The 19,402-nt window shown below is 63.9% G+C and overlaps 2 long non-coding RNA genes across 2 annotated transcripts; both read left to right on the top strand.

Annotated features, from left to right (window-relative positions):
- The first annotated feature begins 3,017 nt into the window (after positions 1–3,017).
- Positions 3,018–5,514, top strand: LOC118980306 (uncharacterized). Its single transcript, XR_005065080.1, has 2 exons — positions 3,018–3,607; positions 3,945–5,514. It is a non-coding gene; the product is annotated as an uncharacterized LOC118980306 (long non-coding RNA).
- A 1,061-nt stretch (positions 5,515–6,575) lies between these two features.
- Positions 6,576–9,263, top strand: LOC118980142 (uncharacterized). Its single transcript, XR_005065058.1, has 3 exons — positions 6,576–6,742; positions 8,127–8,441; positions 8,962–9,263. It is a non-coding gene; the product is annotated as an uncharacterized LOC118980142 (long non-coding RNA).
- Positions 9,264–19,402: the final 10,139 nt, after the last annotated feature.

Raw genomic sequence — 19,402 nt, 5'->3', positions numbered from 1 at the left:
AACATTCTGCAGTGTCAAATTCTGATTCCTTTTTCTTACAAGTAGAAAAGACACCATTGGGATGATCCTGTTACTCAAGCTCAGAGCTTGACTTCTAAACAAGCCAGCGTTTGCTCTCTCATGGACAGGATACGAGAGGGGAGAGGACAAAGCCCCGCTTCAGGCAGAACATCGGAGCCTGACTGGTCCCCTCCTTCGCCCCTTCGTCCGATGTCCCCGAGGTAGGAGGGACGAGGCTGCATCCCAGCCCCAGAGCCGCCACCCTGCCCGTGCGAGGCTGCAGCCCACCCTCCGCCGAGCCCTGCCTGAGTTCACTGCCCTTTCTGCTTCCACCAGGCAGAGCAGACGGGATCTGCCGGGTCCCATGGCTCCAAACGAGGGCTGCGCACTTACCAGCTTCCGCTCAGTGANAACAAGCCAGCGTTTGCTCTCTCATGGACAGGATACGAGAGGGGAGAGGACAAAGCCCCGCTTCAGGCAGAACATCGGAGCCTGACTGGTCCCCTCCTTCGCCCCTTCGTCCGATGTCCCCGAGGTAGGAGGGACGAGGCTGCATCCCAGCCCCAGAGCCGCCACCCTGCCCGTGCGAGGCTGCAGCCCACCCTCCGGCCGAGCCCTGCCCGAGTTCACTGCCCTTTCTGCTTCCACCAGGCAGAGCAGACGGGATCTGCCGGGTCCCATGGCTCCAAACGAGGGCTGCGCACTTACCAGCTTCCGCTCGGTGACGGAGACACTCGCCTTTGTACGGAAAGACCAAGTCAAGGGAGCTGCCGGAAGCTGGGCCCCCAGGACCACTGGAGGGGTGGGGGAGTGACGGCACTGTCCTACGCCCCCCCCCAGCCCAGTGTAGGCTTCTCCCACCATCGCCCCGCACCCCCCGCCGCCAGCGCCCCTGGGTCCTCTCCACCAGGCCTGGCTCTCCCGCACAGCGTCGTCTGCTGACGGTCCTCCAGCCTCAGCTGACCGCGATTCTGGGAGCAGGTACGGGCTGCACCCGCTCTGAACCCACCTGTACCCACTGATCATGAAGGAACGAACAAACAAACGAACACGTGGCCTGGGGGGCGCCCCACCTTGGGCCCCGACAACAGGCCGGGCGTCTGTTCAGTCCTGGGCGGGCCACCCTGAGTTCACAGGGCCTGGAGGGGCATCTCCTGCGGTCAGCCCCCATCAGCCTGCGTTCCCTAACGAGGCGACGCTGAGCCGCACACAGCGTCTGTCTGATCAAGCCGAGATTTGGTTCCTCACAGAGACGCCAAAAGCACCCTCAGCTCTTGGCCGCTGGGCATGGGCCCGTGGCTCCAGGGGCTGGGTGGCCTGGCTTGGCGCCTTTGACCCCCACGCCCGACCTTCCGTCCGGCCCGGGAGCCCTCCCTCCCCGACTCTCCCACCCACCCAGGGAGGGCCAGCCCTCGGTGGTTCCGGAGCAGCCCTGGCATCGACAGGAGGAGCCCGGGCGGGACCGTTTATCAAACAATTAACGGTGTCGGCAGGGCCATTATTTAAATGGCCAGCCACACGTGTAATCAATCCTTAATGAAACAATAATCGGGCTTCCCGGTCGGTGGTTGCCCAGCCTCGCCCAAAGTCTCCCCGGAACAGACAGTGCACGGCCCGGCTCCTGCCCACGAGGCCCAGCCACCGCCGCCTGGTCCTGGCCCCGGCCGCGTAGGGCAGACCTAGCCAGGCTGCGGGGAGGAGGCGTCAACCACACACAGTGTCCACTGTGCCCACCGGGCACACAGCAGCCCACCCACCCACCCAGGCAGGCCTGGGAGAGAGGACAGAGCCCCTCCAGACTCACACCTGCCCCAGGACCGCTCTGGCTGCCTACAAAGGTTGGGGGGACGCTTGGGACAAGGCCTCAGGGCATTGGCGTGTCCAGCTTGCCTCCCTGAGCAACCATGGCTGATTCTCCGCTTCCCCACCTGAAAGGAGGACGTGGGGGCACGAGGGCCCCCGGGCGGCTTCCCTCTGATAGGTGAGTCTGGGCTAGGAGAGAGACCCCGGTCCAAGGGTGCTGAGGCCGCCTCCCTCCTGGGCGGCCCCCTGGACCACGGCCCCACTCTGGCTCACTGTGGCCGTGGCTCGCTGTGGCTCACTGTGCAAGAGCCAGCATACCCCCAGCCCATGTCTGGACTCTGACACCCTTGCCCCCTTAGTGCTCACACTCCCTCCCACGAGGACTTCTTCTGCCTCTCCTGATTCTGTGGGCGTGTCTTGTCTTGTCTGTCTGTCTGTCTGTCTTGCTCTTCAGCTCTCGGCACGCAGCAGTCTGGCTGCACGCTGGGGCAGACAGCACTTCCCTGGGGGACTCGTGCGGGGGGACGAGGGGTGCAGAAGCCTCTCCCCCTGCCCACGTGGGGCGGCGGGGCAACCACCTTCCCCCGCCCCCGGGAACCCCAGGCCCCTTTGGACCACCCGCTTCTCGCTCCACCCAATTCTGCACACACGCTCCTCACAGCTCACCTTCCAAAAGCGTACATTGTACAATGGTAATCGCACTGACGTGACCCCACCTGCTCGGACGCAGTCAGCTGTCAGCCCCCGACACCTCACAGCTGGAATATAGGAGCTAATTGCGAGACCTGCTGGGCGTCCCTCTGGCCTCAAGGTGGTGGCCCTGACCGGCTTCCTGCTCCGCCCCACCTACCAGGGCCGAGCCACGGCAGGCGTTGGCGGCAATGAACGCATGTTTTCGGAACGAGCGTTTCCAGAGAAACCTTCGCTCGGCTGGAGCAAATTAAAACCTCGTCTGGCTTCCAGCCAAGAGGAAGTGATAAGAACTCCACGAGACAACTAGCAAAAAACACCCTCAACGAAAAACAAAGACACACTGTACCAACCGTGCTCTAAAGACATCTCACAACAAAATAAACACGCCGCGAACAAAGGCGGTAAGCCCTGTGGCTGTCCCAGCTTGTTCTAGAAAGTTCCCAGGTTGCAGCAGGAAATGCCGGGAGGAGCCAAGTTCTCGCAAAGCCAGGGGAACGCAGCTGGGGGTTCAGGGAGGCACAGGGCGGGGTCCACAGAGAGCTCCGGAAGCCCGCGTGACTCGGCACCTGCCTGTGCGGGACCTGCCTGAGCCCAGGGAGACGCCCAGGAACAGAAACAGGCGAGAAGGCGATGGGCAAGGACGGAGCAGCAGCCGACCCTCATCCGGAGAAAGCTGTTCTGGCCGCACCACGTAAGACAAAGACGGTCGCAAGGGAACTCTCCCCAGGGATACACAGGACCTGGTTCCGAGGCAGGAGTCGGTTCCCGTGGCGGCACGGACAGCCCAGCACCGACACGCCTGAAGACACAGCCTCGGAAGCACACGGAGCCAGGAGGGCAGCCCTGGCGGCGGGGGCCCTGCGCTAGCCACTCCCGGGAGCTGGGAGGCCAGCCGTCTAAAGGGGTCTGTCCCGGGCAGGATCTGGTCTGTCACGGCTGGCGACAGAAGGGGCCCTGGCCAGTCGTCCTGGGGCGGGGCAGGGACGGGGGTGCAGACTGCGGGTTCCCTGCGACACCTCAGCAGTTGCTTCACGCTCCACTTGTGCGGGTTTTTGAAGCGCGTCAACCCCCACCCGGCTCCAGTCCCGGAGCCCCGAGCGCTGCCCCCCAGGTGAGGAGGGTATGAGTAGGAGTTGGCTGTTGGGGTGTCACAGAGGGGGACCCTCAGCTGGGTGTGGGACGGGGGTGACAACCGCATTGAAGGGGTGGTGCTGACTCCCCAGGGCGGGGTGCAGAGGGGCTGTACCCTGACTTTGGGGTTCGGCCAGAGTCTCTGGAAGGTCCCATCTGACGCTGATGGTTGTCATCCTGAGTTTTCCCCAGAGTGTTAAATCATTTGCACAGACGGGCACGATTTCTCCCAAGGCCCCCCTTCCCGTGGCTTTGCAGCTCCCTCCTGGAGGGGTGCAGGCTGCTTCCCAGCCCCCCATGTCTGCTCTGACCATTAGGAGGTAGGGGACCAGCTGTGGGATAGACGGGTCTCTCCCTCATCTCGATGCCCCAAGACACTGAGGGCCGGCCTAACAGTCAGCCCCCACCGCCAGAGGTGTGAGTGAGGCTGTCTGGGGCCCTCGGGACCATCGACAGCCAGGCCTGCAGATGCCAAGGGGTCCCAGGTGGGGCCAGCAGAGTCACCTGGCTAGCCCACAGCCCTGCAAGCAAACAAAATGATCACTGTTTCAAACCCTGGTGTGAAAGCCACCCTTCCAGGAAGCTTTCCTTGATTTGCCCGCTGCCGCCCCCACACTGGCTCTCCTTTCTCTAGGCTCCTCGGCCTCCTCATAAGGTCCGCACTGTTTGCTGGTGAATTCCTCTCACAGGCGCTGCCTTTGCCCTCACTCTCTGGGCGCACATTTCGACTCCACACCCGCACTCAGAACAGTCCCGGGTTGGCGACTTTTGCAGAGTGGGGACTCAGGGCGTGGCTGTCGGCCCTGGCTCGCCCTCTCTCCAGTCGCGGGAAGGTGGGGGGCGGCCCACCTGAAGGGCCGGGGGGGTAGCTGAGCTCTCACCACAGGCGTTCAGCAGTAGGGAGGCGCAGCTCACCACGGCCCCTCTGCACGTGAGATGAGCCAAAAGGGCTCGCCCTGGGGCGTGTGAGCGGTGCCCTCGTGTTTTGCATGTGGGTCCGGGGGGGCCGGGGCCCCGGTTCTCACTGCTCCCAGCTGTCACTGTGGATCGTCCCAGCACTTGGCTTCCACGTGACATTTCAACTCCTTCACCAAATGACGCCTACGGCGCCTTGGCACGCACAGCCCTTGCTGGCAGAGATGCTGCACAATGTTCAGGGGAGAGTGACAGAATCAGGGTCCCCAGAAAAAGAACAGAAGGACGTGGGCAGAGGCCCTGGGGTTAGAAATGAGTCTCTGGAAGGAGCCAGCTTTCTCTGCCAGGGGAGGGGGGCCACCTCCTCCTGGTGCAGCCTCAAAGGAGCAGCTTGACCCCCTCGGCCTGCCCCCACGCCGGCACAGCCGACGAAAGGCCACCTCGTCCCAGGTGCACGAGACGTGTGAGGAGGTGGGAGAAGGCAGGGCGCACAGCAGTGGCCTCCCCAGGGGGAAGGGGCTGTGCTGCACCTGCCCCTCCTCCACCTGGGCCCGGGGTGGGAGCCAGGCAGCTGGCGGCTGTCACTGCCGACTGGTGACACAAGTCCCTGGGGGCCCTGCAGGGTCGGGGCCCACTGCACACGGGGGGGGGGGGGGGGGGCGGGGGAGGAGGGTGTTCTGTGCTTTGGCGCCGGTCCCTGCGCTCTGCTGGCCGAGATGGGGCCCTGCCCTTCCCCACCAGGAGGGGCGACTCCCAAACCCGACTCTGTGGAACTGCTGACCCCCAAGTCCCCGGCCGGAGGGGCCACCCCTCAAGTTTCCAGGAGCCAGGTGGCTGGCTTTCTAGACACCGCGGCAGACCACCTGGGACCCCAGCAGGCCCCTCTGCCATCACTTCAGAAAGACAGCCGCCTTCCGCCTCCCGCCAACCCCCCAGCCTCCAGGCTGCAAAGCCCCCAGGCCCGGAAGCTGCTAATGTTTGCAAAATTCATCTCCAATTGTATCAGAAGGTGTTAATTAAAATGACTCACGCTGCAGTGCACAGAGCCTGATCAATCGGGTTTTTTAGCAAACTGGAGCCTCTCCTGTCCCTCAGGGGCTGTGCTCTGGGAACAGAGGGGCAGATGAGGGGGCCCAGCTGTCTTCCTGGCAGGGCTGGGGGCCTGCGCAGGGGGCCGAGCCCCTCGCCAACCGGTTCAGAGGACCTCCCCGTGGCCTGGCCCGGGGCCCCGCCCTGACCCCTCGCAGTCAGCACTTTGCAATGCCAGTCTTGTTCGTTTCTGAGGGACCCCAAAGTGGCAGGGATTCACCGAATCTCTGCCAGGCGGGAAAGAATGCAGCGGATGCATGGGACACCTTGGGGGGGTTGGGGGGAGACAGGAGGGTGGGAGGTGGGGGGCAGGTAGGAGCAGGGGCGGGGGGAGGGTCAGAGGCAGGAACAGTAAAGAAATGGGCGGAGAGCTCGTTTTCCAAGAAGGCGGCCTGTGAGGTCCACGTGGGAACAACAAGCTGGGTGCAGGAGGCGGGGCTGGAAAAGGTGGGGGACAGGAGAGCTTTGCCCCAGAGAGGGTCCCCAGAGCATGCTGAGCGGGGCGCCCGGCAGGCAGGGCCGGGGGGAGAGGCGGGGGGGGGGCACCGTAAGAAGCCGGGTTTTCCTGAGCTGGGGCAGAGCCTCAGGCAGGTGGGGCATGGTCACCCACGGTCAGCCCGCTCTGTGGGCAAGGACAGCGCACTCCGTCCTGGTCATCCGGGCGCTGACTCCGGAGGGTGGCCTGTGAAGGAGTGCGACACGCCCGCATCCTGGAGCTGGGCCGACCAGTAGGGACAGGCGGGGAGTCGGCTCGGGCGCCATCTCACTGAGGGGAGGAGGACGACCAGGAGCACGGATGGGCACGGGGACGGTGGGGGCAGAGGGCGTGGGGCCTGGCTATGGGGCGGTCACCGCCCAGCTCGTCACGGTCGGCGTGGACGGTGGAGACAGAAACCCTGCTGCAGCCACTGGTGAGTCCCGGCCACGCGCTCGAGGCGGGAGGAGCAGCCCCGAGGTCCCGGGCACCCGGCCACCCCAGCCCCGGCCAGCGCGGCTGTGCGGAGGCCTGGCGTGCGATTCCCACGTGTGCGGAAGGAGGAGCCTCGAGATGCAGACCAGACAGGGGCAGACCCCACCTGCAGGAGACTGGGAGCTCTGGCCGGCAGCTCAGGTGGTTGGGGCCTCATCCTAACACACTGAGGTCGTGGGTTCGATCCTGTGTCAGGGCACGTACAAGAAGCAACCAGTGAATGCACTGATAAGTGGGACAACTCCGTGTTTCTCCCACTCTCAAACCAATAAATACATTTAAAAATTTTTAAAGAGAGAGAGAGACCAGGAGGGCTTCCCAGGGGAGGTGGTGTGGTGGAGGCTCAGGGCCCGTGGGCATTTTCGGGGTCAGAACTCCCGCAGGGCAGGGCCCGCCCCTGGAGCCTGTGGAGAGAGCGTGGCCCTGGGACGCCTGGACTGAGGGTTTCCGGCCTCCAGAACTGGGTGAAAATAAAACTCTGTCTGTTGTAAGTCACCCGTGACGGTGGCCCCAGGAAACTGACACCGGGAAGCAAACCGGAGTGATCCCCTCCCCAGAGCGCTCGGGACCCCCACGTGGTAATGGGCCCTTCCCTGGGGGTTCCCCAGGGAGGGGCACTGGCCCTCTCTCTGTCTCTGGGTCTGGGCACAGACCTGGGCCACCAGGCAGGTGGGGGGGAGGGGCCAGGCCTCACTGGATGGGGGAGGGGCTGTTCCGGCCCAGCCCCAGCAGGGAGCCAGGCTCACAGGGAAAGGGACCCCTCCCCACCCCACCCCGCCCCCCACTGGGCCAGAGCTGCACCAGCTGTGCCAGGGGAGCCCGAGGGGCGGGGCCTACGCTGTGCCCAGGGCTGGCTTTCAAACGCTGTAATGTCATAACTAAGAAAATAATTTCCCCAGAGAAGCCTCCCGTCTACAGTGTACAGAATAATTTGTTATTTTGAAACTCCTGCAAGATTTATTTGATTAAAAAACCATCAACGGGAGTTTTTAATCTGCACATTTGCAGAGAATTCTTGAAGCTTCCATCTTATTAAAATGGAGAGACAAGCCCGCCACGGGCCTCTGATGGCACTGTCCCCTCCCCGTGTCCAGCCAGCCACACGGCCCCCGCCACACAACATGTGCGCTCGGGAGAGACCCGAGATTAATTCTTTGTGGGGCACTGGACCGCGAATGATTTTTCTGTTTACTTATGTGACTCGTACGCAAAAGACGGCGGTATTTAATCAAATCCAGACCCACTGCAAATTACGCTAGATACACAGTGTGAAAATTCAATACGCCGCTGACTGTTTGTGTACACACGAATATGCATCACTGATATATGTGTTTAAGAGTAGCGACCTAATTCATATTGTTAACTCTTTGCGAGCTGTTTTGTTTCCCAGGCCTTGGTTTGCGGTTTAGAAACTTCAGTGCAGTTGCCGCGGAGGGGGCCTGATGGCGGGCCTCCCAGCAGGGCATCTGGGGGGCACATAACCCCCTGCGGGGAAAGGGCTGAACTTTTGTCTTTTCCTTTCTAGCATCTAACAGGGTGACGGACGGAGCCCCTCAAGGGCCACCTGAAATATCTAGAAATGGCTCTGGTTGTCACAGTGGCGTCCGGTGGGCAGAAGCCAGGGCTGCAGCCAAACCCTAGAAATGTCAACGATGCCGACAATGACAGAGCCAACTCGGGCGAGGAACGGAATGCTCCCGAGTCTCTGCTTCTCCCGGCGCCGAGCTCCCTGCTGCTCCTGCGGCCTGGAGGGTCTTGCCTGTGTCCATGTCCCTTAGCAGATGCCCTGTTCTTCCTCAGGACACACCCCGGGACCACCGGAGTGGGACTCTCAGTGGAGGTGGGTGGATGCATGGACGGTGGGTGGATGGTGGATGGTGGGTGGATGGATGTATGGATGGTGGGTGGATGGATGGTGGATGGGTGAATGGATGGATGGTGGGTGGAGGGTGGATGGATACACTGAGGGATGGAGGGATGGACGGATGGGTAGTGGGTGGGTCAGAACACCTGGCTGTATTCTTTTTCCACCACCAAAGGGCTGTTTGACTCTTAAAAGCTCAACGAGGCCCTCTAGGGTGGCTTCCCCAGCGGGCAGCTGGTCTGGCGAGGGCAAGGGTCACTTCCAAGCAGAGCTGCGAGGCCCCTGAGGGCCCCCTGGAGGGGGCCTTGGGGCCGTCAGGGGCTCGTGCTGGGTCCTGGGGGAAGGGCCGCCGTGTCGCACACAGAACTCCTAATTCACTTTGACTTCTTTGTCAGATAACCTTAATTGTTTCATGCGGGTGTATTTTAAATATTATACAGGACATACTTATACTGAAAAATTACTTGTTGTTTATCTAGAATTAAATTTTACACAGATATCTTATATTTTCATGTGCTGGATCAGGAGACCTGAGGGGGAGCGAGGGGGGAGGCTCTGCTCCTCCCTGGGTAGCGCCAGCCTCTGATGCAGAAATAGAAAATCGCCAGCAGAAAGGATCCTCCGTCCCCGCAGCAGCTCCCGGGGTCCTGTGAAGCCGGCTAAGGAGCCGCTGCCGCCACGCAGGCCCCTCCTGCCCCAGATAGCTGGGCCGTGCCGGCTAGGCCTGATCTCCGTGGGCGTGACCCCAGCGCTCCGGCCCACCTCCCTGCCCTGGTTCTCGGCTTCCTTTCACCGCCAGGCCTCCGTGGGCAGAAGAGGGACCCCCCGTCCGGGCCTTCTGAGGACGATCCCAGGCCCCGTCTCCTGCAGCCGCAGCTCGGCTTTGAGACACGGGGACAGTGATGCACGGCCAGGCAAACAGCAAGGTGCTCCTGGCGTTTCACACCTCTTTCGTGGGTTTTTACACGCCCCAGGAAACCAACAGTTAAAGGCTGCAGGGGAGATCACTGGCCCCCAGGGAGAGTTCCAGATGGAAGGCCAGGAGGGTGGGAAACCAGCCGAGGTTCAGCGGAGGTGGTTGACCAGGGCTGGGGCCATGGGTGTGGCTGTAAGAGTGGCCGGGAGGGCTCAGCCCCCCAGGGGTCTGTGGGAAGCAGAGGACCGGCTGGCCCTCCTGCCAGAGTCTGAGGCTTCCCTACCTGACCTCGCAGCCGCCCCTGGGTTTCTGGGGTCAAACTTTGCCCACTGTGGCCCATCCTCTGTCCACCCAGGAAATGTCCCGTCCCTGCCGGGCACTGGGAAACAGGTGCTCCTAGCCCTGAGCCCTCAGTGAGGCAGACAGGCACCTCAGGGTGGCCCGGAGCACGACCCTCTCTGGGGGCAACAGGAGGCTCTCCCCGGGAGGAGGCTTCTAAGCCGAGTCCTGAGAACTAACCCGGTGTCGGGGAGGGGCAGGGAGTCAGGGCCGGCCCGGGGGGGGCGGGAGCGGAGCAGCCCCTGGGGGGCCCGAGGGGGCTGCAGCTGGCCCTGACCGGAAGGCGCTGCAGGTGTGGGGAGGGGGTGGGGGGGCAGGAAGAGGAGACCCTCTGGCTTCTGCCTCGGGGGCTGTTACTGGGCTCTCCTGGAGGGGATCTCGGGAGGGCCGCCCTCGGGACAAAGGTTCTGGACTCTGCGGGTCTGGGGCTTCAGCGGAGCGTCCAGAGAGTGGAGGGGCCTCCAACGTGGTGGCACTTTTCGCCACCCAGGGGCCTTGGGACAGCCCAGCGCCAGCCTCTCCTTCACAGTCGGGGGTGGGACCCAAGTCTTTCAAAGCTCCAGGGAGACGGACGCAACGCCAGGGTGACCCAGGCGGGCCACTGTGACGGTCCAGGAGTGAAGGGCCACCGGACAGATGCCTGCAAACCACCCAGCCCTGCCTCCTCGGGCCAAGGGGGAAATGACGGGTGCTGCCTGTCGCCCTGGTGCTCCCGGACCTCCTCTTGGGTGGGATCTGCACCTGCTGGTGGGGTCCAAGGTGACCCCCACACCAGGCAGCCCCCCCCCAGGATGCAGGCCCTCCCTGGAGGGGTCCTCCCCCGCAGCCTCTGTGTCTGGGCTTCTGTCAGACAGAAGGTGGCTGTGGCCCTCAGCATGTGTTGAACGCCCCCTGCCCACCCGAGACTCACTGGTCTCCCTCCGCCAGCCGGAGGGAGCAGCAGGCCAGCCCCACGCTGGGGACTGGAGATGCTCTCGGCCGGAACAGAGGCGCCAGGCCCGGAGGCCTGTGGGTCTCAGCTTCGCAGGTTCAAAGGCGCCTCCCTCTCCACGGCCGAGAGTGAGGCGGGCCTCACAGAAACAGGCTCGGTGACAGGGGCCATGTGCAGTGATCACTATTCTTTGGGACCGTGAAGGCACTTCTCCCTCGGCTGAAAATACCCCGCACTGAGCCTGAAGGCCGGGCCTTGCAGCCTTGGCTGGCCGCGTCACACAGGCAAGGGCTGTGTGACAAGGACAGGCTTCCATGGAGTGGCACCAGGGTGTGCACTGGGGGTGCGGAGATGTCAGGATGCCGGACTGGGGGCGGGGTGTGCCACGGTCCCCTCCCCCGAGAACCCAGCACGGAGGGGTTAACCCAGGAAGTGAAGGCTGGCCCTGCTGAGGCACGGGGAGCGGAGAGGCGCTTAGCTCTGACACACGGCCCACGGCAGTCCAGCAGGCCCTGGCTCGGGGCGCCACCCTGGCTCTCCCCCGAGTTGTGTGGGATCGTGCCCCCCAAGTTCACAGGCCTGCGTCGGAGCCCCCAGGACCTTCGATTGCGACCTTATTTGGAAATGAGGTCATCACCGATGCAATTGGTTAAAACGAGGTCATCCCGGAGTCAGGGTGGGTTTCAGTCCAACGGGACTGGTGGTCCGGTAAGAAGCTGAGAGCCCTGGCCGGGTGGGGCTCCCCGACAGCAGGAATGATATCTTGCAACAGGGACAGTCCTCCAGGGCGTCACACTGAGATCCATCACACGGAGACACACCGGTCCCACACAGTCTCACTCCAACGCGGAGTCCAGAAAAGCAGACAATTGAGGAAACAAACCAGGCGGAAACGGACCCCCCAAACACGAGCCGCCAGTTGTCAGAGGGGAGGGTCCAGGATGGGGGTAAAAAAGCAGAGGCGAAGGAAAGAACACCCACATGTAAAAAGGAGCCAGCTCCCTGTTCAAAGAAGACTTCTTGCAAAGGAGGAAATGTTCCTTTCCATTCATTTTTCAAGGGCAATGAAATTTTTATAAATACTAAATCCATCAGTGAATGAAGTCGACATAATGCTCCATCTTGTAGGCATTTAATTAAATGTATGCGTTAAAAAAATAAAGCGTCCAGGCCCCATGTGCGAGGGTGACGAGATGCTCGGGACGTGACGGGCGGCGAACATCGGACGCGCTGGGGCAGGGCACGAGAGCTTCCGGCCCAGAGGCGGAGGCCATGTCCGGGGCTGCGGGCACCGTCTGTCTGGGCGCCTGCCCCTCTGGAGGGGAGAGCGGGAGGGACGTTTTCCTCTGAGGCCCGTCACCCTCGGGTGGGGGGTGGATGTGGATGGATGTAAGCAGAGTTTTAACAACGCACTTCAGGCTGGTCTCGGGTTTTCAGAAAAGTCACAAAGACAATACGGAGTCCCTGTGGACCCTCTCCGGGCCCCTCTGCGAGCAGCTGGGGTGGCCCCGGTCCAGGTGTCACAAGAAGCCACATTGGCTCGATGTTCCTTGCGACTCAACTTTAGACTTCAGTTATGACCCCTAAAGCCCTTCTCTGTCCCAGGACCCGCCAGGGCACCGCGAGTCCCTGTGGGCTCCTCTGGGCTGGGGCAGTGTCTCAAGCTGTCCCTGTGTTCAGTGACCTTGTCGGCGTCCAGGGGGACTGGTCAGGGATTTCACAGAATGTCCCTCCATTGGGATGGGTCAGACCTAGTTCTCGGGTCGGTGGCTCTGGGGCACCCCCCCGGGCTCCTCAGTCTCCAGGTTGTCCAGCAGTCATGGGTTTTGGGGAAAAGACCAGAGGGGAGGGGCCTTTCTCTTCACATGCTGTCAGGCATGTCTGCTGTCTGTCCCCTGCCACATCACCTCTGCTGTTGACCCTAACTGCCTGGCTGAGGTTGTTGTGCCAGGTTTCTCCTCCGTGAATTTACTTTTATTTTCCCAAAAGGGGCGCATTTCAGTGTTAGCATTCTGTATAGGACCAGACTCATGGGGCCCTTCCCCCGGGCCAGGAGTCCCCCAAAATGCCGTGTGTGACCCACTTACTACTTGTTGCCTCCTCACGAGATTGCTGGGATGCACGTGGAACCACCAGCCACGAGGACCCTACGAAGGGTCCAGGACCCCCTCCCGAAGAAGAAAAGCAACAAAAACGCAGCATCAGCAGTCCGGGCCGGCTGCCGCCAGCCGGTCTCTCCCCCCGCCGGCACAGCGCCTGCTCCTCGGCTCCGGGCCTCCCTCGGAGGCACAGGGGTGAGACCCACAGGGCTCAGACCCCGGCTCGTGAGGCCCAGACCACGACTCCACGGCCCCCCTGCCCTCCCCAGTGTCGACATCCCCGTCCCGCCTCTCTGCGACATCCAGGGGCCTGTGTCTGAGGCGCGTGATTTAGGGCCAACGATGGCGACCGTCTAAACCTGGTGTCCCAGCTCTAGTTAAACAGGCACAGAGGGGCCAGGCCGCCGCACCAAGGGCACACCTCCTCCCCTGTGGCCCTTCCACAGAGAAGGACGGGACTGGGAGCTGCCAGCACCTGTCACTGGCGCCCTGGATTTAGGAGCTGCCCCGAGGGTCCTGCTCGGACGCCTAACTGGGGCGTCCAAAGCCAGGCCACCCGCTTCTCTGCTCCGCGCTGCACTTCCCACGGCTGGGCTGGCCGGGCCTCCTCCCTTGCGCCCTTAGCCCACTGCCCCTAACCCCATCTCCCCTCCAGGGCCACTCACGGCTGGGTCACAGGAGGGGGAGGGAGCTTGCATGGGAGCCCACAGAACCAGCGAGCCGAACGCCGTAAAGACAGAGAACCGGGCAGCTGGGAATCACCGGGGCCCCCGGCGTGTGCTCAGGTGCACAGGGGTTTCGGGAAGCGAAGCCACCTGCTGCTGCGTGTGAGCACCGGAGGGAGCTATAGGCCAAGCAAGGCTGCCTGTCCCCAGCCCCTGGGCTCCCTGAAGTACGTCGCCTGGAGGACAAACTCCTAGAAACCAGTGACAGCACTCGCTCCTCCATTTCTCAACGTCCCCGACCTCCACAGGGCAGGACTCAGCACGAGGCCCGTGCACTGCCACCCGGCTCCCCATCGTCGCCATCGACTGAGCCCCTGGCCTCGGCCAGGGCTTTGGTTGCTGGCAAACAGGCGCCACCCCTCTCTAGGACAGACCCTTTGATTCTCTGAATCTTCCTAAGTGCCCCATGTCACCGGCCATCCTCGAGCAGCGTGACTTCAGTGGGGATCAGGGAACTCACCGGCTGTCTGGGTGGGAGCAGGAGCGCCCCTGTGTCCTGCCTGCACTGGTGGGCCACACTGCCCCCCAAATGGGGAGGATGGGGAGCCTGGTGACGGGGGCACTTGGACCCCGGGAGGAGAACCGCAGAGCCCAGCACCAGGACAGGCGGTGATGACCAGGACCAGGGGCCAAGGGGCGTGCCGGCCATGTGCATGGCGGCAGCTGCCTGGGCCCGGGCCAAGCGGGTTTCTCCTGGCCCCGAGCGCCCACTGTGGTTTCTCACACGCCACCCAGGTTCCTCCACTTGCCCCGTGCCCGCTGAGTGGCAACAACAGGTCAGCAGGGCTCCCGGGCTGCACGCCCCGCCAGGAGAGGCGCACATTCTCGGGCTCTCGGCTGCCTGCGCCCCGTGTGTGGTGGCCTTGCCAACCCTGCCGGGACCTCCGACTCCTGCTCCAGCCCCTGCAGATGCCGCTGACCCGGCTCGAGGCACCGGATGGAGGCCACGGGGCCCGTGGGCCTGACCCTCCAGCCAGCCTTGGCTGGGCCCCAATGAGCACCCAGGGTGAGGAGGGGCACAGTCATGCAGTTTCCCAGCCCCTCAGCTCCGTCCTGTTGGGGGGAATGTGGTCCGCGGCCGCCCGCTGGCCCAGAATCTCCTGGAAGCCTCTTCCTGATCGGATCCTGCACTTTCATCACTTACACCCCCGAGTGCAGGGAGCAGCCGGCGAGGGGGGGGCACTCAATTTCCCATGGATGAGATTGTCCCCTACAAGCCAGGTCTTCCACACGTGCTCTAACTCCCACAATGAATACCAAAGGTTTTCGGGTAGAAGCCACTTCCCTCCGTGGACTTCAAAGCATTTGGAGCTGAAATACGAGGAGTTCCAGGCGGATTGGACCCTGCTGGCAGGCCTCCCGCCGTCTTTGTGCTGGTGACACGAGCACAGCAGTGATGGTAATACCGGCTCATGTCTGTGCGGGCTTGCCAGCCTCCTGGCCCACCCTTCGTCTCATTTTATCCAGAAAAGACCCCAGGGACGGGTGGCGGGGGGGAGAGGCCACCGGGCCCCCATCGCAAAGTCGAAGCGTGAAACCCAGGGGCACAGAGGCAGGCCGCTGCAGTGCCCGGCTGGGACCCTGGTCTTCAGACTGGTCCTGGGAGGGTCTCCACCGCTCCAAGCACCCCGGCTCCATCCTGCCCTCCCTGGAGCCCTCCACCCACCCGGGCCCAGAACCCAGGGCTCCAACTGCTCTGCCCATGGGCTCCCACCCGCTGCCCGCAGCACCCTGAAGACCGCCAGGCAGCAGGCAGCTGAAGCAGCACCCCAGGGACCTCGGGCCCGCCAACCACGCCCCCCACCGGCCACTCTAGTGGTGTTGGGCTTCGGGTCAGAGCTGAAGGGATCCCGGAAATCACCTGGCTGCTTTCAGATTTGGGGAAACCTAGGGGTGAGCAGATGGACTCACAGACCCGCTGACACCCACCCAGCGGCCCCGTCACCGTCACCCCAGGCCCGGGCTGTCCCCAGCTGGGCCCCCGCAGCTCTGAAGGCTGGGCCCTCATGACCAGTCGGCCCAGAGCCCCTTTTTCATACAGGGTGGGGGCCCTGCCCCTCCCAGGGCCAAGGCCATCTGAGAAGGCCACTCAGGGGAGAGGCCCCCTTGGGGTGTGCCCCCCCTCCCCGTGCCCCCTACCCAGGCGGCTGCCTGGGAGCACCCTCTGGACCCAGCCAGCCTGACCCGAGCCCTTTATCTGCAGGAGCTCCCTGGAGGGTCCCTGTCCACCGCCTGTCATTTGGTGTCGTGTTTCCAAAGGGACCCCTCCGCCCGCCTGCCACCTGCTCTCCGGCCCCCACCACCACCTCGCACTGGGAAGACACTGGCGCTGCCCCCTTGAAATGGAAATACTGACCTACATGCCTCCGAGCAGGCGGAGGCTGCTGGTGCGGGCGCCGCCTCCTGCCACCGGCTCCGCCACATCTGAGAGCCGTGAAGGGCGTTCTTCCCAGGATTGCTGACAAACACAGTGGCTGCTCGTCTTAGCTCTCACGTAGCGGACACCCACTTCACGGAGCAGCCACTTTGCCCCCAGGGGCCGAGGAAGCCCGCACTCACCCCGGCTCCTCTGCTCCTGGCGCCGTGGGCCCGTGGGAGTCCCGCTGACTTTGCCGCCCCCTCCCCCACCTTCCCTGCCGTCTGGAGAGCGGCCCCCAGCTCCCTCTGGGCACCTGGAGCCCCCCAGGCCAGTCCCCTCTCCCCACCCCCACCCCAGCCTCCCCCACCACTTCCCACCTCCCTCGCACCCTCCTGCTGACCTGAGGCCACCTCCTTTCCCCCCACAGAGGTTGGAGGTCACCCTGTCCTCATCCACCTCCCTGGCTCCCACCTCCCTCTCCAGGTCCATCCTCCACCGGCTGCCTTCAGAACACAGATGGCCACACCTAGAAAAGTGTAAGGCCTGTGTGCACGCAGGTTAGTGCACACTCACCTCCTTGCTCTGTAGCCGAGGGACTGAACGCAGCGCCCCGACCTTGGCCTCTACCACTACCTGCCATCGGAGGACCAGGGCTCCTGGGAACACGGCCCCTTCCCCCCCGGGGCCAGGCAGGACGAGCCTGGTGCCCCTGCAGGAGGTGAGGGGCGCTCTCCTGCCCCACACCCACACATTCCCACGCTCTCACGCCCCACACTGTCTCACACACAATCACACCTCGCACTCAGGCGCACACGAGGCTGGGGCCTACCACGGGGGCGCAGGACAGACCCCAGAGGTCCTGGGGGCCCAGGGAGGAGGATGACAGAGCATCGGCTGGAAAGAGCTGAGCGCGTGGTTGGCGCACAATGAATATGCATGAGTGGGCGCTGATGGGGGAAGGGCCTGACCTGATTGAGGAGCGCAAAGGGGACAGGCCTCTCCCGCAGAATTCCAAAAACGCCACAGCCGCTCGCCCCACCCGGACTCCTGTCCCTGCTGGCTGCTCGGCCTGGCTTCCTCCCAGAAAGGACGAAGACCACGGGCCTATCCCTGCCCCGGGCCCCCTGACCCGGGCTGCTTGGTGGCCCTGGAATCCCAGAGCGTGGGGCCAGATGTCGCAGGCCCCGGGGCAGTGGCCAGCGTGGGTCGTGGCCATGTGGCTTATGGTGGGCAGCGTGGTCTCTCCACCAGAGGGGCAGCGGCAGAGCCCTTGCACACGGCTCCAGGCCACTTCCTCTGGACGTTCTCCCGATGCCCGGCGGATCCGAAGAGGGTGAGCTGGTCAGGCACAGCCCTGGGCCCGGGCCGCCTTGTCCAGATAAGCTCCTGCCCCGGCCCAGCCGCCCGAGTGGGCCCTTCAGCGCTCGCCAGGTCCTGCAGGTGGCGGAACCTCGGGTGTGCTCAACGGCCCCCCGTACTCACCCCGTCCGGTGAGGACTTGAACAAACACACTCGATACCTGGATGCAGCTCTGGCTGGAGCCGCCTGGTCCCACACCCCCGTCCAACGAGGTGCCCCACCCACGGTGTCCCCGAGGAGAGTGGCCCTTGGTGGAGGGGATCGAAGGTGGGGCGAGAGCGCTCTCAAAGGTACGACAAGGTGTTCTCCAAGGGAAAAACCCGAGCTCCGCCCCCTGGCTGGGCCTGAATCTCACCCTTCAGCATCCCCCTGGGCACGGACGGTGTGCCCCACAGTTCTGGTGGGAGACCTCCTGTGAGCTCAGGAGACAGGAGCCGCACTGTTCTCGCTGTCCCTGCTGTTGCGGTGACAGGCTCGGACCCCTCCCCAACCCACCTCCCCAAGTCCCAGATGTCCTCAGCCACCCTGCCCTCTCCCCACGATGGTTTGCCCTGGACTGTGACACGTCCTTCTCGTCCTGCCCCTCCACCCGGCCCTTGACCCCTGGCCCCTGGCCCCACTCTCGCAGGAGCTGATTACCTCTGTCCCCCAGGCTGAGCCTGTCACTTGGTACGGCAGGGAGAGGGGGATGGAGGTTGGAAGGATTCGGCCAAACTGGAGAGGAGAGGACACCGCACCCGCTGTCCAGGAGCAGCCAGGGAAAGTTGGGCATGTGGGGCCGAGAGGGGCTGTGATGAGCAGGAGGAGCCCGGTGCCACGCGGCCCGGCCCGCAGCCCACGCCCGTGCCCAGCCCAGAAACAACCCTCAGTGTTTGGAAGATGCCCCAAACCAAGGCCAGGGGCATCAGCCACACTTGTCCAGGGGGACTTCCCACCAAGCACTCGGCAGGCTGCACCGCACACAGGGATGAGCCATGACAGCCGGAACCAAGTCCTGGCACTGCCCTGGTGACTAGGCAGGCCGGCTGCCCCGTCGCCCCCTGGGGCTGCCCTGGGAGGCCTGTGTGGGACAGGCCTGTGGCCTCAGGGAACCTGGGGGAGGGCTGGGCACTGCAGACCCCCCCGACCACCCTTCCAGAAGCCACCCCCCTTTGGGGGCCGTCTCGACCCGGGGAACAAAGGCCCCTGTGGCCATGGCTCTTCCACAGACTTGGGCTCCAGGGAGGAGGCCCAGCGCAGCACACGTTTGACAGGAAGTCCCAGGGCCAACCCCCCACCGCCGTCCACACCGCCTCTGCGTCCTGGAGCCTGAGCTCAGCACGGTGGCCACGCTCAGGCGCCGGGCATGGCACCATCCCCACAGCATCCGTGTTGCACTGAAAAATGTGGGCACAGCCTAAATGCCCAGAGATGAGGGGCTACGTAGTGGGGCTGCGGGAGCTGCGGCCCAAGGGTGGTCCCGCCCCAAACCCAGGTTGGGGCCTTAAGGGACAGGTGTGGGTGCAGGGGCAGGGTCTGAGCACCCAGAGCCCTTTCTCTCCCTCCCAGCCCGGCCTGGCAGGGGACGCACAGGGGAAGTTCAGCTGCTCTGAGCCCCAGGCAGCCAGCCCACCGGCCCGGCAAGGACACCCAGCCTCCTCCATGTCCAGCCCTCTCTGGTGAGTGCCTTCACCCCCTCCAGCCCAGACCCCAGGGTGCCCGGGTCCCCCTGGTCTGCTCTTTAGGACTCAACACGGGTTCCGGGAGATGCGTGTCAGGAAGCCCTTTGCTCAGCAGATGGATCTGTTGACCTTGACCCGCAGACCCCTTGGCCTCCACCGGCCTGGAGAACGTCGGCCCCGGCTGCCCTGCAGCATCTGCAGGTCATGGGCTCTGCGGCCCACCTGGCCCTGCTCCGGGCACAGAGAGACACTGTGTGAGGGCAGGTGGGGGTCCCCTGCCTCTAGAGCTGACACAGCTCAGAGGAAGGCTTGACCATTTGAGAAGCACGATGCAGGTGCCCCTTGGCCCCGGGGAGAAGCCACAGGCCAGGAGCTGGCTGAGTGGGACCCAGGCACCCCAGTTCTGTCCCCGTCCCGTGCCCTCTGCATTTCCACAGGAACAGACTCCAGGTGCGGGTGGGAAAATTCCATCTCAGCGGGACCTGACTAAGGAGGAAGTGCTCTTGCTTCCCCTCCTGGCTTCCTCCACCTTCCCCGTGGTGGCTGCC

The sequence above is a fragment of the Sturnira hondurensis genome, unplaced genomic scaffold (assembly GCF_014824575.4).
Source record: "Sturnira hondurensis isolate 20B ecotype Veracruz unplaced genomic scaffold, ASM1482457v3 Scaffold0022908, whole genome shotgun sequence".
NCBI classification, from domain to species: Eukaryota; Metazoa; Chordata; class Mammalia; order Chiroptera; family Phyllostomidae; genus Sturnira; species Sturnira hondurensis.
This window is presented reverse-complemented; position numbering and strand designations above follow the sequence as displayed.